Below are 25,802 nucleotides of genomic sequence, written 5' to 3'. Positions count from 1 at the left end.
CATATAGAAGAATAAAAATATATCTTTGTTTATCACACTGCACAAAACTCAGGTCCAAGATGATAAAAGACCTCGACATAAAGTGGAGAATAGCCTTGAATGCGTTTCCTGACAGAACACATATATGGATCTTGATTTAAAGCCAACAATTAATAAATGAGACCTCATAAAAATGAAAAGCTTCTGCGAGGCAAAGGACACTGTGAGTGGGGCAACATTGCAGCCTACAGATTTGGAGACAATATTCATTACCCCTACATCCAAGAGAGGGGTCTAATATCCAAAATATATAAAGAATTCAAAAAGTTAGACTTCGACAAACCAAATAATTCATTTGAAAATGGAGTATAGACCTAAAAGAACATTTCCTACAGAGGACTCTCGAATGGTTGAGAAGCACTTAAAGAAATGTTCAACAACCTTAGAGTCTCTCATGGCCCAGGTCTCTGGTACATTCAGAACTCAAAGGGGAGGACCTTAGATGAAATGCCCTACAGTGGCACTGTAGAGCCCACCTCCTACAGAAAGACAGGGTATTAAGTGAGGGATGGGGTTGCCACCCCATACTCAAACATTCTGACCTGTAATTGTTCCTGTCTGAAAGAATTTCAGGGATGGAAGTGGAGAGGAACCTGAGGAAAAGGTTCAGCGACAGACAGAAAATGAGATCCAGCTTGAGGGGAGGTCCCAAGGCCTGACACTATTACTGAGGCTATGGAGTGTTCACCAAAAGGGTCCTATCATGAGTGCCCTCTGAAAGACCCAACAAGCAGCTGAAAGAGTCAGATGCAGATAATTTTACCCAACCAATGAACAAAAGATGCTGACCCCTGTGTTTGAATTAGAGAAAAGCTGGAAGAATCTGAGGAAGAGGGTCACCCTGTAGGAGGACCAGAAATCTCAATTAATCTGGACCCCTGAGATCTCTCAGACACTGGACCACCAACCAGGCAGCATACACCAGCTGAAATGAGGCCCCCAAAACATATACAGCAGAGAATTCCTGAGTCTGGGTTCAGTCAGAGAAGATGCATTTAACCTTCAGGAGACTCATCCAGGGAGTTTAGAGGTCTGCGTGGGGCGGGGGTTGGCGGTTGGGAACATCCTCATGGAGACAGGGGAGCAGGGAGGAGCTATGGGCTGTGGAATAATCAGAGGTTAGAACTGTAGGAGAATAAAATGTGGAGTGTATAAAAGAAGGAAAATAAAGAAATGTTCACATCCTTAGTTGCCATGGAAATGCAAACCAAAATGATGAGAGATTCCAGTTTATGGAATCAATCACAGTGGCTAAGGTAAACAACTCAAGAGATAGCCGACACAGGCAAGGATATAGAGAAAGGGGAATGCGCCTCCACTGCAAGTCCTTTTCAATCAATCTGGTGGCTTCCAGAAACTGGAAAAAGTTCTACCTGAAGACCCCGCTATTCGGCTTCTAGGCATAGACGCAAAAGATGCTCCACCGTATCACAAGGACATGTGCTCCACTATGTTCACAGCAGATTTATTAGTGATAGCCAGGAACTGGAAGCAACCCAGATATCCCTCAACCCAAGAATAGACACAGAAAAAATGATTCATTTGTTGAAAGGAATCTTGTTCAGCTATTACAAACAAGGACATCATGAATTTTGCAGGCAAAAGAACGGATCTAAAAAATATCATGCTGAGTGAGGTAACCAAGACTCAAAAGGACATGCATGGTATGTATTAAGAGAACAGAACAGAAAAGTGGATAACAGCCATAAAGTACAGGATACCCATGGTACAACTCACAGGTCCAAAGCATTATAAAAGAAGAAAGGCCCAAGTGAAAATGATTCACTCTAACTTAGAAGGTGAAATAAAATTGCCATAAAATCCAATTTTCTAGTATATTGAAAAAATTTTAAGCTATATAAAATGGGAATATTTATTTGTTCTCTTTCATTACTATCTTCTAGGTGTCTTGGTATATAAGATTATGCTTAATAAATATTTTATATTAAATATTAAACAGAATTAATGAGTGAATTACAATTCTTTCATTTTTATTTATTAATGGGTTATTCATACAACTTGATAAAATTCACTTAAAATTTCTTGTGAGACCTTTCTGCGTCATTTGTAACATTTACAAAATTAATAATTTATCATAATTAGTCCAATTTATGTTTTTCTCAACACTTGAAAATCTGTTTCTAACAACAGTCTTCATCAACAAGTAAATATGAATGAATTCAGCAGTTCACTTTAGACTTAGTGTATTTGATTTAGTTGTTCAAATTTTGCAGGGTACTTTTTTGATGAAGTTAAAATTACAAAAGCCTATAGAGTCTAGATTCTGCAACTAAGTATATACAACAGTATAATTACTACTATAATTATATATGTTAATATAATTACTATTCATAAGTAAAAAGAATACTGAAATATTTTTGTGGGTTTTACTCTTACATTTTGAAGTATGCATGTAAGTTTATACAAGAAAGAGCTTTCATGTTCATGAATTTTCAGTTTCTCTTTGTATCCAGGAGACAACTTTATTTTTATTATCTACTTTGCATATTCTACACATAATACAATCTTTTTTGAAAACTACTGAATATGTATTTAATTTAATTTTTAATTTCCCTATATTCCTACATATTTTTAGAAACCTTTTGTACAGGTGAGCGGTAAAATCTATCGCTTCTCATTTTTTTCCCATTTTATGGGTAAGTTCTATCATTTTTTTCATCTCCCTGAAGCATCTGCTTATAAAAAGTAGAGCAATAATAAATTATAATGTATTATTAAATAACAAAATATAAAGTGAAAATAATATTAAAGATGGCATATTGTAACATCCAAAATCACTTCGATGTTTAGTCTCTCAATGCTGATTTCATTCTAGGTATTAATAGCTGACTAAATAGCAATTGTTTTCTTAACAAGTAGTTTGACAAAATGATAAAGGATACATTTACCATATACTGTGTGTCCATCAAGGGACCAATTATACAAGATTGAAAATGATTATCTTGAGCTGGATGAAAGCTTGGTGGAATTTTGAGAAAAGAGGAATAGTTAGCATTAAGGTTTCTAAATTATTACAATAAATAGTAAGGGTGACTTGGTAACTTGTTTCTAAGTGTGGGGGGTCATGGGGGTGTCTGTGTGTTTAAGGAAAAAAATAGAGAATTTGGGGGAAGCAGGAATGTGGAAGATTGTGTCCAACCTGTCTTGCAGTTTCTTCCGGGTTCTTGCTGAGACCTGGGGATTATCAAGAGGCTAGACAGGATGGCCAATAATCTTTAGAGTTTGTATGCTTCCTCGTACAAGAATGCCACCTATTGCTTCCCACAGGATTGCCTGCTGATATTACAGAGGACTAACTGGTTTGGCCTCAGTGGGAGAAGATGTGACTAATCCTTGAGAAACTTGAGGGCCTAGGAAGGAAGGATGTGAGGGGGGAGCATCCTCTCAGGAACAGGGGGAGGAGGAATGGGGTGAGGAATTGTGGGAGGGTGGACCAAAACTGGGGATAATGGCTGGATTGTTATTAATTAATTAATTAATTAATTAAAAAGAATGCCTACAGATGACACCATAGCTATCAGTTTCCTAACTTTCAAATCTTCTAATTCTAACATGATAGAAACTGCACTAACATATTTTCCTCTGTTATATTTATATCCTTCTAATAATAAGGACATTAGTTTACTTAAGTCAAGAAGGAAACATTTTGTCTTTGCAGGAAGAGTAAGAGATCATGCCCACCTTGTCAGGTTGATGAGAATGGACAAGAAATCTGCCTTCAAAGTGTGCAAACAGTTCCAGGGATGGAGTATTTATGAATCACCACTCATGGCAAATGGGTCCTTTGTGTGATGCAATAAACCTGTTGTTTCGGCAAGCTGGATGTGAGTAGGTTCATTTCTTGGCATAGACAACACCACCTGGTCTGTAGCAATTGGAACTTAGTCAACTGCTTTTTAGGCAAAGTGAAATAACTGCACAGTTTCTGCGCTCAGAACAAAATATTATTCCAGCAAATCACTAAAACAAAAGGTTTAATTCAGGCTTCCATTTTAACTTAGAGCTGCCACTAAAAGGCAGAAAATTGTCTTTAAATTGAGCTGCAGAAAAACTTTTCCTTTTGTAGAAGTCATCACACACACACACACACACACACACACACACACAGGACACGCATGGAGGGCAGGAGACCACAGAAGGAGGATGGCGGAGGAGGAGGAGGAGAGAGAGAGAGAGAGAGAGAGAGAGAGAGAGAGAGAGAGAGAGAGAGAGAGAGAGAGAGAGAGGAGAGAGACTTTTTGGTGAACTTTTTTTATTTTCTGGATACAACTATAAAACACTAGAGCTTGACATGAAATGACTTTTTACAATAGAAAAACCAAAGGGTCTCTAACAAATGCATCTCAAAGTATAAAAGCGAGATTCACAGACTGTGGTTTAAAGTGATGGGTTTGATCAATATTTGCTGGAATGACCAGCAAAGCAGAGGAATCAAAAACCTCCAATAGTTTCTAATTACCCCCTATTTTTCTCTATCTTGCTCATTTAAATGATTGATCTGCTACTAAGTGCTTAGACATACTGATTTGAATTTTATTCACTATTTTCGTAGATAGAACCTTGATCTATGACCCTTACATACTCAGTACTCATTCTGCAAACCAATTTTGCCTTGAACTTTAGCTTGGCATAGTCCTCTTCCCTTTGTTTTCACAGTACTGGTGTATAGGCATATACCAACCCACATTGCTGGAAAGCTGTGTTTGATTGGCCCTTGGCACATACTCATTTGTTGAATAGGAAAATAGGTTGCCTTTATGAAAGCCCAAACCATGGCATTTATGCAGTCAACAAAGACTGTTCTGCTATCCTTTGTATTACTATTAGTCAATCAGTATTTTTGTTCTCTTATTTTTTGTTAAATTTTGGTAATTAACTGATTATGGTGCTAAGAACTGATACAGGACCCAGTTAGTATTTTAAACAAACGACACCTAATTATTTTACTTGGTAAGTCAACTGATTCCACCTTTAGAAAAGAGTTTCTCAACGTCCAAATTTCTAATTCAAACATGAGCTTTAGCTTATAATCAAGGGTCAGAAAACCCATGTTGAAAGTTTATCCAAGCACATAGTTTTTAAGTTTTTAGAGCACACCAGTACAATTCATTTTTATACCATTTAATGCAAGACTTGTGCTGTTTGCAGTATTGTAGTAAAGACTTGCCAATCTCAAGGAGCTCACAAACATATAAAAGTCTTCCAAGGCTCTTCTCAAATCCTTTGTTACCTTTTACCATGCTCTGGGTAAGAAAAGACTCTTCAATAGACCTTTAAATATGTAGCCTTCACATGCTATGCGTAAAAGGTAGCAAACATTTATTTTTATAACATGAATTAAAGACAGAAGGATTTATGGCTTCGGGATACCTGAAAATAATTACCAATATGAATATCTTAATGTTAAGATATTTTACTTTAAGTAAAATAAATAATAGAAACTACTAGTCAAGGTTCTCTAGAGTCACAGAACTTATAGAATGTCTCTCTATATTAAGGGAATTTATTGTCATCAAGTAAGGCCTTTAGTCCAACTAACCCAATGATAGATGGCTTTAAAGGGGACTCCAAAAATCTAGTTGTTGCTCAGCCCCACTTTGTTTCAACTTCATTTTGGAAACAACTTTGTTTGGACTTCAGTGTCAGCTGAAATCCCAAAGAAGTACATTCCAATAGATGTGTCAGCAAGTGAGTGCAATCAGGCAAAGGAGAGTAAGTCTTTCTTCTTCCAATGTCCTTATGTAGGTCTTTAGCAGAAGATGTGTCCCAGATTAAATGTATGTACTACCCCACCTACATCTGGACCTTAATTTGTCCCAGGCTAGCCTGAAAATCAGAAATCAGCATGCCGCTGAATCCTGGGATTATGTTGCCTCGTCAAAACTTTTCCTGGCCACTATGCCTCAAGATCTTTATGTCAAGATCCAGATCAGAACCCTGTGTCTTCCAGCCTTAAGATCTGGAACACATGAGTGCCTTCTATTTCTGGATTGTAGTTCAAGTTGACAACCAGAAAAAGCCATCACAGAAACTTTGACATGTTTGCTTCTGTAAGTTATTTAAAGTTTCCCCTCTAGATAGATAGGTGATACATAACACAACAAATAAAAATAAATACCTTATTAATTCCTGGGATTAGGGTAACACATAGTTATGAGGGTGTGGGTACTGGGATTTGAACTCTGGTCCTCTAGAAGAGCAGTCAGTGATCTTCACCACTGATCCATTAATATAAAACATCTTGGTGTGACTCTCACCAAGCAAGTGAAAGATCTGTATGACAAGAACTTCAAGTCTCTGAAGAAAGAAATTGAGGAAGACCTCAGAAGATGGAAAGACCTCTCATGCTCATGAATTGGCAGGATTAATATAGGAAAAATGGCCATCTTGCCAAAAGCAATCTGCAGATTCAATGCAATCCCCATCAAAATTTCTACTCAGTTCTTTATAGAGTTAGAGAAAGAGCAATTTGCAAATTCATTTGAAATAACAAAAACCCAGGATAGCAAAAACTATTCTCAATAATAAAAGAAACTTTGTGGGACTCATTATCTGCAATATGAAGCTAAATATCAGAGCAATAATGATAAAAAAAGAAAGCTGCATAGTATTGGGACAGAGACAGTCAAGTAGATCAAAGGAATAGAATTAAAGACACAGAAATGAAAACACACAACTATAGTTACTTGATTGTTGACAAAGTGAAAAAGACAGCATTTTCAACAAATGGTGCTGGTTCAACTGGAGGTCAGCATGTAGAAGAATGCAAATCAATTCATTCTTATTGCCTTGTACAAAGCTCAAGTCCAAGTGAATCAAGGACCTCCATGTAAAACCAGATACAATGATTCTAACAGAAGAGAAAGTGGGGAAGAGCCGTGAACACATGGGTACTCGGGAATTTTTCCAGAACAGAACACCAATGGCTTAAACTATAAAATCAAGAACCAACATAGGAGATCTCATAAAGTTGAAAAGCTTCTGTAAGGCAAAGGATACTGTAAATTGGATAAACGGCAACAAACAAATTAGGAAAGGATCTTTACTAATCCTACTTCTGATAGAGGCTAATACCCAATATATATAAAGAACTCAAGAAGTTAGACTCCAGAGAAGCAAATACCCCTATTTAAAAATGGGGAACAGAACTAAAGAAAGAATTCTCAACTGAGGAATATCTAATGGCTGAGAGGCACCTAAAGAAATGCTCAACATCCTTAGTCTTCAGGGAAATGCAAGTCAAAATGACCCTGAGATTCCACCTCGCACCAGTAAAAATGGCTAAGATCAAATCTCAGGTGACAGCAGATGCTGTCAAGGATATGGAGAAGGAGGAACACTCCTCCATTTTTGGTGGAATTGCAAGTGGGTACAACCACTCTGGAAATAAGTCTGGCAGTTTCTCAGAAAATTGGACAAAGTAATTACTACCTGAGGATCCAGCTATAAATTTGCAAATATACCAAAAAGATGCTCCAACATATAACAAAGACACATGCTCCACTATGTTCATAGCAGCCTTATTTATAATAGCCAGAAGCTGGAAAAGGCCCAGATGTCCTTCAACAAAGGAATGGATAAAGAAATGTGGTACATTCACATAAATGGAGTACTACTGGGCTAAAAACAATGACTTCATGAAATTCATAGGCAAATGGATGGAATTAGAAAATATCATCCTGAGTAAGGTAACCCAAACACAGAAAAACACACATGGTATGAACTCACTGAGATGTGGATATTAGCCCAAAACCTCAAATTATTCAAGATGCAATGCATGGACCAAATGAAACTCAAGAAGGATAACAAAAAATGTGGATTCTTCACTCCTTCTTAAAAAGGGGAAGAAAAATAGCCATAGAAGGGGATAGGGAGGCAAAGTTTAGAGCAAAGACTGAAGGAACGGCCATTCAGAGCCTGCCCCACATGTGGCCCATATATATTACAGCCACCAAAACTAGATAAGGTAGATGAAGTTATGTGCATGCTGACAGGAACCAGATGTAGATGTCTCCTGAGAGACATAGCCAGAACATGTCAAATACAAAAGAGATTGCTAGCAGCAAACCACTGAACTGAGAACGGGACACCTGTTGGAGGAATTAAAGAAAGGACTGAAAGAGCTGAAGGGGCTTGCTACCCCATAAGAACAACAAGGCCAACCAACCAGAGCTTCCAGTGACTAAACCACTACCCAAAGACTATACATGGACTGACCCTGGGCTCCAACTGCAGAGGTAGCAAAGGATGGCCTTGCTGGGCACCAGTGGAAGGAGAAGCACTTGGTCCTGCCAAGGTTGGACCCCCAGGGGATTGTCGGGGGACAGTAAGAAGGGGTGGATAGGGAGGGGTACACCCTTATAGAAGAAGAGGGGGAAGGGTTAGAACGCTGATGGACAGGAAACTGGGAAAGGGAATAACATTTGGACTGTAAATATGAAATACCCAATTTAAAAAAAAAACAATGTAAAAAAATGAACACACATGATATGTACTCACTGATAAGTGGACATTAGGCAAATATTGGAATACCCATAATACAACTCACATAGACCATATGAATCTCAAGAAGAAGGAAGACCAAAATATAGATGCTTCAGTCCTTCTTAGAAGGAGGAACAAAATACTCATGGAAGGCAGAAGGTGGGAGGGACATGGGAGGATGAAAGAAGGGGTAGAGGGAAAAAGGGGAACAGTATCAGGTATAGGAGGATACAGGAATGATATACAGAGGGACAGGAATTTGAACAGAGGTATGTAGCAATGTGCAATGTGAAACTAGGGGTAGCCGACAGAATGTGGCAGATTCCCGGAAAGGAAAAAGTTCTCAAGATACAACTGGGATGGCATTAGCTGAAATACCCAAGAAAGGGGATAGAGAAACTGTACAGACCATGCACAAAGGTTATACAAGGGCCGCAATTGGAGTATTAATCCACCCATTATCTCCAAATTATTAACAAAGAATTGCTCCTCTCTAAAAGAAATGTGGGGACAAATTGTAGAGCAGAGACTGCTCCACTTGAGGTTTCATTCCATATACACCAAACCCAGTCACATTTGAAGATGCCAGGAAGGGCTTGCTGACAGAAGCCTAATATAGCTAGCTGTCTCCTAAGAGGCTCCACCAGAGCCTGACAAATACAGATGTGTATGCTACCAGCCAACCATTGGACTGAGCATGGGGACCCCAATGGATGAATTAGGAAAAGGACTGAAGGAGCACAAGGGGCTTGAATAGGAAGAACAACAATATCAACCAACCAGATTCTCCAGAGCTCCCAGGACTAAACCACCAACCAAAGAGAACACATGGAGGAACACTTGGTTCCAGCTGCATATGTAGCAGAGGATGGCCTTATCTGGCACCAATGGCAGAAGAAGCCCTTGGTCCTGTGAAGGCTCAACGCCCCAGTGTAGGGGAATCCAGGGCAATGAGGTGAAATGCGTAGTTGGGAGAGCACCCGCAGAAGTAGTGGGAGGGGGGATGGGGATGTTCAGAGGGGAAACCATGAAAGGGGATAACATTTGAAATATAAATAATAAAATGTCCAATAAAAATAAATAAATAAATATATCAAATTTACCTCTGTTGTGCTTAACTTATAGGGGAAAAAAGCCCACAAATTTATATGTGACACTTATGGCAGCTCATATTCATCAGGGAGTTACATTTCTAAAGAATGGCAGATGGGAGCATAAAAGTAACAACTAGTAAGTAACATTTGGCTTCAAAGTTCATAAACAAACACACAACTCCCCAGAAGACTGCATGATACAATTTTGGGTTCTTCTCAAGACCTAAGTCATCTACATTGGAAACACTTTTTTGAATAATTTTATGTTTCTAGGACAACTTGATAAAATATTTAAGAGCCATACAATGGGGAAGACTGAAAACCTTAGATACCTGACTTCAAGTAAATGGCACTAAAATCAGAAGTGTCACATGATGGTAAATTGTCTTAGCAACAGCATGGTAAAGTGTTAACTCTGCTCTTCTTGACTTGCTTGCCCTGCACCGATGCTCTGCTGTACAGCACTGAATGCATTTGCTCCTGGACTTCCTGAAGCACCATTTCTTATAGATAATGGCATATTTAGGCCCATCTTCATTGCACACTCAAATTTCATTTCATCAATTTGCACTACATTAATAGAATCCACACACTGTGTTAAGAAATACTTCAGTAACTCATTTTTAAATAATGTGACTCATAAGTCTAAGCAGAACAACCCCATGTTTATGTAATGTTTCTGGCATATATATATATATATATATATATATGCCATTTGGTTTGTTTGTACATAGATACAGATATAGATATCGATATTGATAAATATAGATATATTGATATATAGCTATATATTTCCTGTGGACATCAAGCTTCCAGTGCTACAGTCAGGACCGTATACAAAATTGACCAGTGCAATGTAATAAGATTCACAATGTATACTTTCCACAAACAGGATCCTGAGTATTATGAAAAGTCACAGATATACTAGTCATTAGCCAAGAATAAAGGGCTACTGCTTCTCAAGGTTGAAATTGCAAGGCTGAACTAAGGAAGAGTAGAATGTCTATTATAAAATGACACCAACCTTCTTTTAGCATTCCACAGTGCATGCCATGTTTCCTCTTGTTTAAATCACACTTAATGCATCACTAACTGCTTCAATCACTTTGGGTTTGTCTAAAGAAACAACTCTTTTTTACAGTACAGCTAGATACAAGACAGGAAAGAGACTTAAACTTCTATCCGTTCTATCCTGCTTACTTTGTGAAAAACACAATATAGTTTTAAAATTTTCCTTGTATTTTCCCGCCCTCTTTCCCTTTATGTCTCCAGCTCTATCTCTAATTGCTTTTATTGATTTGAGATATATATATATATATATATATATATATATATATATATATCCTGTTGGTATTTTTTGTGTGTATGTGATTTCTGTGATCACCATTTTTTTATGGATAACAAATTAGGGTTCATTTCTAAAAGAAACTAATGCTCTCTTTCAAATAAGTCTTTAACTGTCTGTACCTAATTATCTAGAGATGGAACCTTATGAAATTTTCTCCTTCTTTCTTAATATGTGTATTACTAAAATAACAAATGAGCAAGACTACCACTAAGTCAATAAATGCTATAAGTAGTCTGAAAGACAAAAGTCATGATATGATGGTCTTCAATAGATGCCAAGAATAACTTTTGATGAAATTCAACAAACTTTCATGACAAATGTCCTAGAGAGAGATGATGGAAGGAAACATTCTTCAACACAGTAAAATACATATATGTTAAATACAGGTCCAATATTATCCTAATTAGAGAAAATCCCAATGCAATCCCATTTAAATAAAGAGCGAAGCTTGACTATTCAGTCTCCCAATGCCTTTCAACTAGTGATTAAATCACTAGCTGCAGCAGAGAGTCAACAAAAGAAAATGGATACAAATAGAAGTCAACCTAACCATATTTTCAAATGATATGATATTATATGTAAGAAACTCAAAAAATTCTAACAAAAAAGAAAACTCACAGAAAGCATCATCAATTTCAGCAACATTCAAGGATATGAAATCAACTTAGAAAATTGAAAACATTTTATACTCGATACTATATACTGAAGAAGTTTCACAGCCATAATACAATTTCCAATAGACTCAAATGTAGCACAATATCTTGGAATAAATATCACGGGAGAGATGAAAGATATCTATAATAAAAACATAATATTAGTGAAAAGAGATTAAGGAACATATTAGAAAATGAAAGGAATCCTACATTCATGCATTAGTAGAATTAAAATTCTGAAACTAACCATCCCTCCAAAAGCCATCTATGGATTGCAAGTAATCCCAATCAAAATTCCTTGCAAAACTAGAAATGGTCAACAACAAAACCATATGGAATATGCAATGACCCTGTAAACACAGAGAAAACCTGAGCAAAAGGCACAACCCTGGAGGAATTCTTAGTTTAGACTTTAACATGTATTCTAGAGACATTGTAATAGAATTAATGTGATACTGACACAAAAATAGAAATGTAAAACAGTTGTATAAAATAGACTACCTGGACAACAGAATACAAAATAGCAATTCTCTGATATTCAGCAAAGAAGCTGAATCCTTAACCACAGTGACTTTTATTTTGTATATTCTGTGAGTTTATTTTTTCATTTCATTTCTTTTCTTTTTTCTTTTTTTTTTCCTTTGGAGGGTTCCATGAAATGCAACTCAACAGCTGCTAATATCATATACATCCAACCTGATTCAAGTTAAAGAAAACCTCATTGCAACTCCTTCTGGAGAATGTTGGACTTGATCCTAGGTGTGTCACATTATTTCCCTGATTACTATTCTTTGTATTAACTCCTACTTTTAAGAACCATGTTTAAAATGTGTTTTAATAAAATCTCCAGGTCTGTCTGCTTCATGACAGAATGATTTTCTGTCAGGAATCTCAAACTCTATTATGACTAAACTGAACTTTGTAAGGGAAAAGGCCTGTCTTCTTTCTCTTGATGGGGATACAATGGCTCTGTCCCACTGTGACTCTTGCTAGTAACAAAGTAACTCTGGAAGAGGCAATGTTGAGAGAATAAAGTATGGTGCTATCCTTGTAGAGGTTGACAATTTAAGAAATTCAGGGATGGAAATGGAGAAGAAGCTGAGGAAAAGAAGATCTAACAACAGGCTCAAAGTGGGATCCAGCTCAAGGTGAGGCCCCAAGACTGGACACCATTACGGATGTTATGGGATATTCACAAAAATGGACCTATTATGACTGCCCTCCAAAAGACCAAACAAGCAGCTGAACGAGTCAGATGCAGATATGTGCACCCAACCAATGAACAGAAGCTGCTGACCACTGTGTTTGAATTAGGGAAATGTTGTTGTAAAAATATAAAAAATAAAAAATGTATGGGTATCTTTCATCCCACTAGGTCCGCACCGTAGTGCCTCAAGATATCTGCTAGATATCTTGGCGGAAACACATCCCAACTCCACAGCGGCCCAGTGTCTCCAGCCATGGCGCACTTTGCTACATTCAAATGGTTACATAAAAAAGCACACAACACAATAATCTTAGACTCAATCGATAAGATATAATTGCCCACACAAACATACAAAGCCCAGCACCATCCATCCCTTAAAAACATTAATTACCTGTAAATACACAGAGCAGAATCTTAATGTCAGCCTCCATTGTCCTGCCATGGCTTCTCTCCTTCTCCCCCCTCTCTCCTCCTTTCCATTCCAGTCTCCTCCTCTTCCTTCAGACTTCTCTCCCACCCATCCTTCCTTCTCCTCCAATGACAGGCTTCCTTCTATCCTGTACCTGCCCCTCACCTGTATTTTACAAAGTCAATAGGAAGAAGGTTTTGGTGAAGTCACCTGATTCCTGAGTAGTGACTAGGCAGCTGTCCTTGGGGCAGTGGAATTAGCATCAAAATACAGATAACTCCAGGGCAAACCACAACAGGGAAAAGCTGGAGGAAGCTAAGGAGGAGCGCAACCCTGTAGGAGGACCAGCAGTCTCACTTAACCTGGATCTCTGAGATATTTCAGACAGTGGATCACCAAACAGGAAACATACACCAGTTGAGATGAGGTCTCCCACATATATACAGCAGAGGACTCCTAGGTCTGGGTTCAGTCAGAGAAGATGCACCTAACTTTCCTCTCCTGGGGAGGCCCCAGGGAGTTTAGAAGTGAGGTAGTTGGGTGGGGACATCCTTATGGAGAAACTGGGAAGGAATGGGGAGGAGGTATGGGATGTGGAACTGTTGGAGAGATGGACCGAGAAGGAATAAAATCTGGAGTATAAAATAAATCTGGAGTATAAAAATAAATAAATAAATGAATGAATGAATGAATGAATGAATGAATAAATAAATAAATAAATATATAAATATATAAATAAATAAAAGATTGTTCCCTCCCACCTCATAATTTCTTAAAGGAAATCAAGAGGTTGCTGGAGTATGGCACTTCCAAAGTGATGGTTTTTAAATACAATAATATATATATGTACACACACATAAATATACATATACACATATACATAGACATACACATCATATAACACACTCACACACACACACACACACACACACATATGATGCTAAGAGTGAAACGGGACCTGTTTTGCTTTTGGTTTTCTGTTACTTCTCTAGTTGTAATGCAATTCTGTTGCCTTGATATTCTGTATTCTCATCTTGCTTACTAGATTGTGTTTCCATAGCAGTCTCCTTACATGTGTAAAAAAGATCATCTAGGAACCCAATACACACTGCCAGTAAATTTTAAAGAAAATCATTTAGGCATTGTCCTTACAAACAGATAAACCTTGGAAATGCCATTCTGTCTGTACCTGTTAATTTCTTGCATGTGCAATTATCTGTCATAAATTTCAGACTCCATTGATCTTACATTCTTGCAATATTAACCAACATACATTTTCCCATTTATTAATTTTGACAAATGCATTTTATTCTAAAATGCTTTTTAAATATAAAATATGCTAACAAATCTGCCTTCTTTCTCTCTCTATAAGAACAAAATTCTGACTTGCTTGTCCTTTTAAATATTATAAATATATTCAATCAGTCCATGTTTTGTAATGTATGTTGGAAAACTGATAACCTTCCTCAAACTTAATTATTTAATTATTTACATGCCTTTTGGCTGAGACCAAATAGAAACTTAATTATTCAGTTATTTTTAACATGTAGGTTCATTATATCTTTGGTGTTTGATTGAGAATTGAAGAAAGAATACCAACAAAGTTCAAGATAGAAAAGACTCATTGAAGTGATATTGTCCAGGGAAAATAGTAGTTTATACTATATTATAGTAACTGACTATGAGATAAAGGGCCATGCTTGTATTGTTTAAGTAGCAATAAATGGATCATCACACGTATAGAGAAAATATTTTATAAAAAGTATTCAGTTGGTGAATAAGTTAACCACTAATAAATGCCTATGCTAATGTCAACATTATGAATCCTGAAGCTTCCTGAAGTATACAAAGTGCCCTGGAGAAATAGACACTAAGATGTTTTAGATTGATATAGTTACCAAGATAAAAATTGCATGTCAAAACTTACCAATTTCAAAACAATTTTTGCTTGTTTTTGTTATTACTTTCCTTTTGTTTTGCTTTAGCTTTAAGGGGAGGGGTTAAAGAAAAAGGACATGATTAAGAAGGAACATGAAGAAGTGTGGGTTGGGAAATCTGAATAGCAAGAAGGAATTGAGCGAAAGGGAAAAATATGATAAAATATATTGTTTGAAAAATTTTCAGCCCTTGCACGGGTGGACATGCTAATGTGCAGAAACCTCCACACAGAAATGGTAAAAGCCATACCTGCTGCCAGAACTCCAAACCGTTTGTCTAATTGAGGGGTAGACAAATGATAAATCAAAAAATTAATTGGCAGAATGAGTAAGGATAAGACATGTTCAACTCTCGTGGGAATAGACAGGAAAGAAAGGCTGTTTTGCCAGAACAAGAAATTGGGGTTGATTTGATTTGGGTTCCTGCAAGAAGAAAGCAGTTTTACCAGATGGTTTTACAGAAACAGATTGCAGGTTGAGACAGAATGAGCCAGAAAATGCAAAGGAGCAAGAAGATTAGAATAGGTTGCCAGGGTTACTTGGAGGCTGTAGAGAGCAAAACAGTCAGAAGCCAAGAGAAATAAGTTTGAATCAGTCAGTTTGGAGAATTTGGGCTAGAATAGCTGAGTTGAACTAGCTAGCCAGAGAGAAGGAGACAGTTTATTCAATACTAAACGTGTGAGGTGAAAATTACACCTAGCAAATAAAAGTTAGATTTACAAAACAAAACAAAACAAAACAAAAAACGTGGGTAAATAATATATAATATGCATGTATTTAATAAAGTAATAAAATATTCATCTATTACTATTTAAATTCTGTTTATTTTTTCAGTATTTCCATACATTTTCTATTTAGGAAGTATTTGTTATAGAATGTAATCATTGAATTTATTCATCTTAGCTTTTAATGGGGCAATTCTGCAGCCTTGTATATTGAAAATTTAATACTGTAAGAATTGTACTATTTAATTATAAATATATTTATGAGTCAAGAATATTAGCGGCTTCTTTCAAGATAGCTTAGCTTCATTTTTGACTTAGCTGTGAACAATTGTTCGACTTAACATTCTTTACAAAAGAGGACATTACAAGATTGTAAGAAACAATAGTTATGGATCACTTCAAGAAAATAGGGTTTTCCAAACACTGGAAGCATGAGATTATATGTCAGTGACAAAATGCGTAAGACAAAATGTACAAGCCACAGGCAGACAAAATCTCAATATAGAAAAGTGGGGCAGAACATAGGTAAACACACCACAAACTTAGTTATGATTGCTGATGACTACTAGGACAGAGAGTCAGAGTTTCTTTTTGTTGCTGCCTTATTCTTTCTTGTTCTTGTTTTGTTTTATTTTATGATCTGGTGCAGGCTGACTACTCAGCAGATCATGCCCCAATTCTAAAACTTGCTGAGCAATATGAATAGGATTCAGTGGGGAAATATATATTTCATATTGAGTGGGAAGAAATAGGAGGGTTGAAAGGAGGATAAAATAAGAGTCAAGAAGGTAAGTATAATCAACATATATTATTTAAAAACTCAAATACTCAACACACATTATTTAATTGATGAAAATAATTTTTATAATTGTTTATTCTGCTCAATTTATCATATAATGAAAAGAAAGCACTTATAATGAAGAAAGATAGGATCATGGGCACTCTGTGGTTTTATGTTTATGGAAACAAAAGTGAATGAAATGTCATCTCCTTTAAGAACTGCTGTGCCAAAAGCAAAATTTCATTATTTGTTATTGATAACAAAACTGTTATATTGCCCATCATGAGGAACAGGTACGTTTGTGGCAGAACTGATGAGTATTTCATCACAGTCATGACTAGCTTTGTAAGGACCTCCAGTGGTTAAAAAAAAAAGATCTGGTGTTTTCAAGACCAACAAGAAAGCTGCAGGAAGAGCAATAATCACCAATATTCATAAGATCACATCTTCACACATATATTTAAATACATATTTATTTATTTATTATATATTAGTGCATTGTAGCTGTCTCCATATACAACAGAAGAGGGCACCAGATCACATTACAGATGGTTGTGAGCCACCACGTGGTTGCTGGGATTTGAACTCAGGACCTCTGAAAGAGCAGGCAATGCTCTTAACCACTGAGCTATCTCTCCAGCCCCAGATATACTTAAATGAAAGAATTATGCAACCAGAAATTAATAATTTTATTACTTCTACAAAGCATTTCTGCTTTGGGAGTTCAGTAACAAATCATTTAACGAGTCCACTATATTTGTTAATATAGGTAAAATATAGTACCTCTTTCTCATTCAAAACTCTATTGTAAAGATGAAGATGTTTTAATCTTAAATCTGTGAGTGCCATTCCAAGAGTGTAGCATGATTGTTTTGTCTCATTAATAACACTTATACCTTCCTCACTGTAATTCACAATGTGATTTTGAATTGTGAAAATTTTGCTCCAATATGGTCATCAGGGATCCAGTACTCTGAGTTTGAAAAGGTAATAAATCCCCATCTCAACCTCTGCCATCCACAGCACATGTTGGCTTTATTGTGCACCAAGACAAACTCCACTGCACAGCTTTAGATATCCTTGGTGATAATTCTACAATCCTTTTATCTATAATATGCTGGGTCTTCATAATATCCTGCCTATACCTTCACCAATAACCTATCCAGTCATCTAAGAAACCTAAATGTCAGCTTCTTTCTATAGCACCATCACATCTTTAAGCCAGTGCTATGTGAGAAATCCTTATCAAACATTACCAAATTCCTCTTCTCTGTGTGATGAAGTCTTAGAACGTCTGGCCTGCTGCTACTGTGGGGCAACTCTGATAAAATACTTCCATAAGATTTTAGCTCACTGATGCTACTCTTTCAAATTTTATCTGATCATTTAGCTCCAGCTGACCAGAAATGACATATTCTCATTTTATTTATTTTTATATTCTTTTAGAATTATATACATTATAGTTTCATTGTATTCTTCCCCACACCATAAAACTGCCACCATCCTTCTTTCTCTACCCCTAGACAGGAAGGTATTTATAGATTCTTTATACAAATGATCACATAAAAGACCCTAGGATAGAGTTTGCTTCCCTCTGAAATCTGAAAAGAGAACAAGAGTTTTATCATCTTATACTGCTTATAGCACTGTCTTCAAAGTTCCACAGCAGCCCAATAAGATCTTAAAACTGAATATATTTTCTAACCTAAAGTTCCAAATCTTCCCATTAACTCTCCAGTACAGGAAAATGTCAGTTTCAGCAATACCCTACCTCTCATATCAATTTGTATCATACGTAGGTTTATATTTCAGTGACAAAGAAAATAACTCAAATCAACTTGGGAATCAGTGTGTTTATTTGTCTTAAACTTTGTAGTCCATTGTGAAGTCAGGATAGTAATCCAAATGAGGGATCTGAGGTAGGAGCTGAAGCCGAGATTATAAAAAAAAGTATACATCTCAGGAGTATGTACCTAGGAATGCTAGAAATAGTACCATTCACAATTGAATGAAGCCTATCATATCAATAATTAATCAAGGTAGGTCCAAAAGGCTTCTGAAGGCCAATCTGATATGGACATTTTCTCAGTTGAGACTACCTCTTTCTCAAAAGACTCTGTTACCAGCATGAATAAAATGTAACCAATATAATATTCATCAATGGAAAATTGGATAATGAAAATGAAAAATATTTAATCACTAAAATACTATTCAACTATTAAAAACGGGATTCACAAGTAAATCAGTGGAGCTGGTGACAACATTCAGATTTAGGGAATTAGAAGCAGTAAAATAAATGTCACATGCTTTTACTCATTAGTGAATCCTATTCTCGATATGAATATTTAATTTGTAAGAGCATATGGGTCTGAAAATTAGTGAGAGGCCATATTTGGTCTGGGAAGCTTACATATTTATAGTTATTTAAAGCTGTAATATAAAAACTTTATATTTAATGTGTATAAATGATTAGACTCAGGTAGGCTTGAGAGGGCAGGTTGGTGGAGAAAATAAGGGGAGAATCAAATAACTCTAAAGCCCCTTAAAATTGTATGGAGTCTACTATGGCAGATGTTTCTTTATAGATATATGGACATACACAGATATTTATATGTTTTTCTGTAATTGGATAATTATAAACCTACTAGATGTCGAAGGCTAACAAAAAATAAGTCCAGTGGCATTAATAAGTTTATTCTTTAGTGATGTTGGCTAGTTACATTCTGTATACCATCTAAACATTACAACTTTGTGCCAATGGTATTTGTCTGGAACTTGAAGATATGAAATATTCTATTGCTGAAGATAGTTACAATTCATATACCAGCTTTCATAGGGCAGGAAGGTGCTCTGCAGAGTACCAGAGGAGAAAAGACATTATGTACTAACTCTGTGAGCTGCAATAATGCTGGATTACAAACTGGAAACATATCCTATAAGTAACAAAGCAATTTCAGTCTTACATTTAAACATTTTAAAATGCTTTTTATTGAAATAGTATTATACCACATCTCTTTCCCTTTCCTATCTCCATTCTCTCCTTGCTACCTTACCTTGAATCCTTTTCATTCCTCCCCTTTCCCCAGCATACCATATAACTCTCAGGTTGATAACCTCTGTTTTCTTAGGTATATAAGTATGTACATTTGTTTGTGTGTGTCTGTGCATGCAGACATATACATATTTTGTTTGTTTGTTTCTGCCTTTGAGGTTTTAAGGCTAACTACTCTGCAATGGACAGCAAGTAAAGGACTTATTTCTGGAGGGGCTTCATTATCTACTTTGAGCCTTAAATAGTTGACCATAACACTTTTCCAAGAGGGAAGGTCCCCACCAAACTGTCCCCTTCCCTGGTAACACATATACTGGAATTGCTATTGTCTACATCTTGCTCAAGCTTTCATTCCTAGGGAAGCCAGTTTCACAGTAGACTCCTTCTTATTCTGACTCTTTTCATCTTACATCTCCCTCTTTTATGATGTGTCCTTTATCATATATTTAGGGCTATATAGGGTCTGGGCTTCCCATGGTCCATTGATCTCTGCATTGTGTCCTCTTGTGGTTTTCTATGATGTCTACACTTATTATAAACAGAAGCTTCATACATGGGGAATGGTAATTAAACTAAGCAATGAGCACAGAGACAAGATGTAGAAGGGATTATGCTATTCTACAAAGTGGCAGCAGTGGGAGTTTTTTATATTGTCCTTAATATTATTCGTTACAAGAAGCAGGCTAGAGTTCAAGAACCAGTCATGACTTACATTCTGTTGAGGAGATCTCAAGATATAAACCATTTTTTTCTGAATAGGTTTATTTCCTGATCTACATAAGGAAATAAAGTGTATCTGGAAGCACTGTGTTTCTAAGAACCTGTTGCTCCTTAGGCTAATTCTTACAGTCTTCGAAGTTCAGTAATCATACAGGTTTAGGCACTTTGGAATTCTTGTTCCAAAGGGTAATTAATCATGGGGATGTTTTATCATTCTGGTTTATAATAGTGGCCATGATACCAGCTTTTCATATTTTATCTGGGGCCATTTTGATAGAAATGGCCATCCATTAAGCATGTGTGATGTCTCAGAAAGCATGCCGCTTGCCAAGAAAACATGATGACCCATGTTGATTTCTAGCTCTCAAGTCACATCTGGACATGGTGACACATCAGGAATACCACAGTTTTGAGTCAGACAACTGAATTGCCAGTGCTGAGAATGCTGGCTATTTGATGCTGTGTTGCCTCAAATTAGAGTCATGTAAGAAGATAGAACTCAATTGAGCAAGTGCCTCTACCAGATTGACTTGTAGGAAAGCATGTCTTTATTTATTGTTTGAATAAGGATAGATATTTAAAGGTACAATTTACTGAGCTGGGGGTCCTGTGTATACCTGTATAGTAGGCTGAATAAGCAACGTGGAGCAGGCTAGTAAGCTGCACTTATGAATGGCTTCTGCTTCGGTTCCTGCCCTGACTTCCTTAGATTATGAACTATTTTCTGGAAAGATAAGCTGAAATAAAGCCTTTTCTCCCCCAACTTAGCTTTCTTTACAGTGTTTTATCACAGCTATAAAACTCCAACCCAGGACACTTGTTGCTCATCCAGTCTAGGCAATTCATGAACTCAGGGTTTAATGAGACAGTCTCTATACAAAAGTAGGACAGAGATCAGTTAAAGAAGGTACCCAATGTTGATTTCCGGCCTCCTCTTTCATAAATATGTGTACATGCAACCACACATGTCCACATGCATACACATGGAGTATTTGAAAAACTGTGAAGAGTAAAATGATCAATTTCTAGATTTTCCTGAACTGATCCACTAATATAAACAGAGGAATAATCAAAGCATATGACTTTGAAGTTGAATGTTCAAGAATCTACTAGAACAAGTACTGAAGGCATAACAGAGACTAATACCTGCAGTCAAAGAGAAGCAAAATGCAATAACTGTGTGCTACCAGCTAAGCTCTGGAAAGTTTCCATAAACTCCATCCCACCCCTGGCTTATAATATACACTAAATAGAGAAAGTCGTGAGTCTCAAACCAGTTACATCAAAGGCCCTAGTATTAGCTTGTTTATTTCAAATATGTGAAGGCCAACAGCCAAATGTTAGCACACTTGAAATCTTTCCCCGTTTCCATCATTGTAGAACGTTGAGGTAAAGCCATCCTTACATGTTACTGGTGGGAATGTAAACTTCTTCCCCTTTGCACAACAGTATGGTGATGCATCGTAAAAGCAAAAATAGAACCACCACAAAGAGCTGTTCTTTGTATATGTTGAAAGGAATCAGATAGACTACTGTAGAATGAGTGACACTTACATATTAATGTTTATCAGGACCCTATTCAAAGGGACTAAAATTACCCAGGTAGGGTCATTTCCACACATAAAGAAAATGTGTCAAATATACACAAGGGAGTGTTTTTACTTACAATTTCAAAATAATAGTAATGACAATAAACAAAACACACAAACACAACATGGTCCTGACTAGAACCTGTTTAGAACTGGAGATAGAGCCAAGTGAAATAAGCTAGATATGCTGCTTAGCATAGATCCTCTTAGCCCAAAACATTTTCCCTTCAGGGAGGCTAGGTAATCAATAAGTTACACAACTCAAAAACACCTTTGTGAAATCCCTGAACCTGATCAGGTTAACTAGGGCTTTCCTTCCCAAAGTAAGCAATAAAGACTACTGAGAGGCACTCTCGGGTAAGACAAACAATAAAGAAGACTCCGAGTACAGATAGGCTGCCCGGGAGAGGTTTATGACAACTGAATCTCTTAGAAGGGACACTATCCAACCTCTTGAGCTACCCTCAGGTGGTGCATTGTACTTCAGGTTTTGTAACCTGTCAACCATACCTGGGTGCGTTTTGCTAAATCAGCTGTTTTTGAGTCATTCCTGCTTCTGTATTTAACTCCTCACTCATGGCACACTTAAGTAACGTCAGTAAGTTCGTTAATGAAGTCTATGAGCTCACCAAGTTGGACTTTGGCAGTATCCATGCATCCACTAATATGAACTAAGTAGATGTGTGTGTTGGGTCTCTCAATATAAATTCTCTTTTTACACAATCACTTAGGAAACCCATTTTTGACGACTTTGCAGTCTCTCAAAGGTCTGATACATTTATTTAAAAAAAAAAAACCTAAGGGTAGAAAGTGGGCTATTCTGGAGAAAGAAGGGAATGAGGGACTGGGAAATGATTTGCAAAAGACAATAAGAAATATGGAGCTCTATATGATCATATAGATCACATATATATGTACATAAAAATACCATAAATAAATTAATATGTACTAATTAAAAGTTAATAAAACCTACAAAATGTATATGATAATAAAAGAGTCTGGATATGTGGTTGTATTAGTGAGTGTTATCCATATAAATAAGAGTAATACAGTATTTATACACTTACATTTTCATTCAGAGCATTAGACCAATGGAGGCTTAAAATTACCAAGAACACACTGGAGACACAAGAAAGAAATTTTCTCAGTCTGAATTTTAGGGGTTATGAAATAATAGAACTGATGCACTGATGATAATACAAAACAAAACAAAACAAAACTGCCTTCTCAGTTTAAGTGCAAGGATAGGGAAAAAATCTAGTCCCCATGTTTTCTAAAAGCATTTAGGCAGAGTACATTATTTATTTTTCAGAGGACATCAGTTTTTAGTGATGATACATGTTAAACGTTTTCATTAAAATTTTTTTTAAAATAGTCTGGTTGTTCATGGTGTCCTCAAGTTGAAGAATAAAAGACAAATCACAGCTGGTGTTGGTTTTCTAGTCTCTGCTACCACAGGATAGGTTGTCAATGGACAATATATGTAGAATTAACTAAGATTATTTTAAAAAGGAAACCATAAAAAGATTGCTATGTCATGATGCATTCCAGGTGGGATGCTTGGAATGCACCAGTATATTTAAGTTGATAAATAGTAGAAGCATCAAGTAACATAATTTAGAAGCTAAAAAAAGATATTGTTACTAGCAGTGGATGATTTAATATTATGGGACTATAGATACCAATATAAGCATAATGATAAGAACCAGTACTTGTACAAAAGCATAGTTAAAGAGAAAAGACAAGTGTGATGATTTACATATTCTCGGGCAGGTGAGTGGGACTATTTGGAGGTGTGGCACTGTTGGAGTAGGTGTGTCACTGTGGGTGTAGGTTAAAAGCGTCTCATGCCTGGAAGTCAGTATTCTACTAGCAGCCTCCAGATGAAAATATAGAACTTCAGATCTGTCTGCACCATGCCTGCCTGGACTCTGACATGCTCCTGCCTTGGTGATAATGGACTGAGCCTCTGCACCTGTAATTAGCCCTAATTAAATGTTGTCTTTTACAGGACTTGCCTTGGTACTAGTGTCTGTTCACAGAAGACCCTAACTAAGAGAACCAGGAACTGAGAGATTTTAATATCTAGAGGTTACGTAGGAAAACAACATGAAATAATGACTAGCAAGAATCATGAGTGATTCTTTGTAGGACCTTGCAGAGTAAAGTATAATCACAAACAAGTTAAAGACCTATCTTCAAAAGTTAGATGACCAAACGGATGGGGAAGATGAGATTCTAGTTGCATGAGCATTAACAATTATAGATTCTACTATCAAATTACTATTGAGGACAGTTCTGTTTTTTTCTTTTTAATAGTTGTTTGAATATACTCCAAGCAAATATGCTTTGTCATACGTACAAATTCTGTCTTTAGTTGTACAGTGAACTAGATATTTGGATTCTATATAAAAATAGAAATTAAACACACAATAACTTCAAAGTCTTGCTAATATCATGAAAGTCATAAGTAAGTATGAAAGTCATTTAAAGAAGACTGGAAAAAGCCCCAGAGTGCACAAAAACTACACAAAACTCTCTAGAAAAGTGTGCCAGAATGTACACAAAAATAATGTTGTCAGATTGCTAAATGCTCTTGAAATATGGGAATTTCAGTTTAATATGCTCAAAAATGAAAAATCAAGTATTTTTCCTGAAAATGATAACTTAATTCTTAAACTGATATGAAAGAAAACTAATGACTAAGAGCTGAGAAAAAATTTAAAAACTGGATATATATGAATTGATTTTCATCACCTTATATACAAAATGTGGGTGGATCAGTGACCATGATAATAACAGTTAAGTAGGTACGTGTAAATTACCATGAACACAGGGTAACCCAATTTCAAGAATCTGCCAATGTTTCTGTCTGATTATAGTGATCACGCTTCTTTCTCTTAGGAACTATACAGCAAACTTGAAGAGTAGTTGCCAAAAGAAAGATGAATAACAAGAAAGATGTGTGGTGTGTAAAGGACTTGGACTCCATCTGTCATGTGATTCCCAATGTAAACAAGCTTACTGTTGGCTAAGAAATTAAACATTCATTTGAAATGAAAGTTCAGGAGTTAAAAAATAGACATTGTGAGCTAATAAATGCTAGGATAGGTCCGGGAAGATTGATGTTGGGAAAGATATTCAGATCTGCTAAGGATGAGAACATGCTTGAATATTCATGGGATGAGCCACCAGAGCCTGAGAGCTAAAGGAACGGCGGATGAATAATGGAGGAATCAAGGGCCATGAAAATGTGGGTTGGGATTGGTTGTTGCTAAGGGCAGGAACCCTGCAGAAAATGAGGATGCTCATAGATTTTCAACTATGAATTCAGAAAAGTAAATGATAACCGGGTGGGCTTCCTGCCTCAGAGTCTGAATCACATCCCATGCTTTGGCTCTTACTGGCTGATTGAAGTTGAGAAATTCACTTGTGGTTTTCAGTGTTCCAATATCTTCATTAATTTAATGGTAATAAAAAAACAACAATAACCAAAAAACAGAATCCAATTTAAAGAGTTGTTAAAAAGAGTAATGAAATGTACTTCAACAGTTGTTGGCAATTATTACAACCCCTTTTTCCCTGAGAAATATATTGCAGGTTTAAATAATGGGAAGAAGCAAACATTTTACAGAGGCAACGAAGAAAGTGGTTGAGAACAAGAATAATAACGAGGCATTATTTGCTAGTAGGATAGCTCCAAGTCTCTGGTAGAATTTGGCAATGGAATTGTGTAGCTTAAC

The sequence above is a fragment of the Rattus rattus genome, chromosome 4, assembly GCF_011064425.1.
Source record: "Rattus rattus isolate New Zealand chromosome 4, Rrattus_CSIRO_v1, whole genome shotgun sequence".
NCBI lineage: Eukaryota > Metazoa > Chordata > Mammalia > Rodentia > Muridae > Rattus > Rattus rattus.
The sequence above is the reverse complement of the archived record's forward strand: the minus strand, read 5'-3'. Positions refer to the sequence as shown.